Consider the following 2062-nt stretch of genomic DNA (forward strand, 5'->3'; position numbering starts at 1 on the left):
CCACGTCAAGCTTCTCTATACTGTCAGCTTCGGTAGTCCAATCCTTAGTGTAATTTAAATCAGTGTGCAAGTTCTGATTCCCTGGTCTCTGTCCTTATTTTCATTGCTTAATAAATTCCCATCATGTATTTGTCCAAAAACCCAAAACAATAAAAGAAAAAAGGGGGAAGTAGCTGCAATCAATGCTCCAAATGACAAAGATAAGCTAAGGAGTCGTGTAAATTCTATGCAGACAAAATTCTCATTTGCTCACCAAAGACAATTTTCAAAAGAATCTCATAAAGTTCAACAGTAATAGTGGTTTTGAAAATTATTAGTATTTTTCTAGTATTTTATAATCTTTTAGTTAGGAACTACATTATTTTGAATTTGGAAGACCAAAAAAATTATTGTGGATAGAGAAATACCTTGCTGTACACAAGTTTTTACATAGGCATTGGTGGTTCAGTGGTAGAATTCTCGCCTGCCACGCGGGAGGCCCGGGTTCGATTCCCGGCCAATGCATGCTTTTGTTTTTTGCAGCCATTACGTCAATCAAGAAATTTAAATGTTGGCCTTTAGGGAGGAAACATGAAGCCAAGCTAATTTTCCAGCCTACCTTTACTTCGAACAGTGATAAATGCCTTTGGGGATTGCTTCAAGCTTTCTATTGCATTGCTTTGAGCGCGAGAGACGAGATCAAAAGGTGTTTAATGCAATAGGAAAAAAAGCTTCAATAGAAAAACATTCTCACGGCTGGTTTTGGAGATGCCGGGGATTGAACCCGGGACCTCACACATGCGAAGCGCGCGCTCTACCACTGAGCTACATCCCCCAGCCGGGAAGCAGCGCTCCAATGCTGGTACTCATTCAGTGGACGCAGTTCTAGTCAACTACAGGAAAAGTACGATTACTTTAGTGGGTGTTTCTGAAATGTACTTTTTCCTTTTCTTTTTCTGATCTGAAACTGTTCGTTATGCATCCGGAGCCAACGCAACCAGCGGCACCGAAAGCCTAAACCGCGCTGATTCTCGGACCGGCTCGCGGCGGCGCGCGAACGCGGGCTGCGCGTGCACGCAGAGCAGGGTCTGCCGAGCCGCCTGCTGGGCTCACTGCGCAGGCGCCCGAGCGTGGGCGGCAGTCTGGCCTCGGGCTTGCCCCGGGTGGCTGCGCTCTTTGCCCAGACGCTGACGGTGACTGGCGTCTGGCCCTGCGCTGGGGACACGCTGCGGGCGTCACCCCTGCAGCCCGAGGAGGCCGGCTCCCGGGCACCCCGGTGCAAATCTTCTCTTTTGCGTATGAAAACCTTGAACACGGCCCCTCCCTCCGGAAACCCCCACTCCTTCAGGAAAATAACTTATTCACCCCGAAGATCGGGTTTATGTCGGGATCACGAGCAACTCAGCAGATCAGAATGATTTTGCAGTTTGATTTTCATTTGCTTGGGCCTCAAACCGCAAGAAATAAAACGCAGCTATTCTATGGCTCAGTCATACAGAAATAACTTTATCGGTTTGATATTTACCCCCTGGGCCGACCTGACTGGGTGATGTATGATGATAGAAGTGTAAATCACTGAGTACCTCCTTTAACGTGCTCAACAATTACTCACCTCTAATTGCACCCCAGGCCCAAATTTAAAGGCCTGCTACCCGGTCTTGTTCCCTGGGAAACTGCCTCTTTCCGGTAGGTTGAGTGCTAGGGAAGTGGAGAGCTACCTTACAGTCTAGAGAGCAGGGTGCACGCTGAGTTGAGGCCATTTCAGCTGTGGTGGAAGCCTCAGACTCTCTGGTGCCACGAGGGACAGACCCGTTGTCTGGGGTGCTAGGAGACGACCTATAAGGGTGACCTCTCAGGATACACATGAGGCCTAGAAGTTCCACTCCCTTCAGTTGTGCAGAGCACCCTATGTGAATGGAAGGGTCCGCTCACGGAAAGGGCACGAAGCACAAGTTTCAACTTCACACCACAAACTTCATAGTCAACTGCCGGATTAAACATAAATGTGTTTGGTTACAACAATTTAAACAAATAATGATCACAATCACTTCACTGGAACAAACCATATACTAATCTAATACAA

The 2062-nt window shown here is 47.5% G+C and overlaps 2 non-coding genes across 2 annotated transcripts; one reads left to right on the plus strand and one right to left on the minus strand.

Annotated features, from left to right (window-relative positions):
• The first annotated feature begins 433 nt into the window (after positions 1 to 433).
• Trnag-gcc lies at positions 434 to 504 on the plus strand. The gene has a single exon. It is a non-coding gene; the product is annotated as a tRNA-Gly (tRNA).
• A 238-nt stretch (positions 505 to 742) lies between these two features.
• Positions 743 to 814, minus strand: Trnaa-cgc. Its single transcript has one exon. It is a non-coding gene; the product is annotated as a tRNA-Ala (tRNA).
• Between the last annotated feature and the right edge of the window lie 1248 nt (positions 815 to 2062).

This window comes from Octodon degus, unplaced genomic scaffold (genome assembly GCF_000260255.1).
Source record: "Octodon degus isolate 3935 unplaced genomic scaffold, OctDeg1.0 scaffold00032, whole genome shotgun sequence".
NCBI classification, from domain to species: Eukaryota; Metazoa; Chordata; class Mammalia; order Rodentia; family Octodontidae; genus Octodon; species Octodon degus.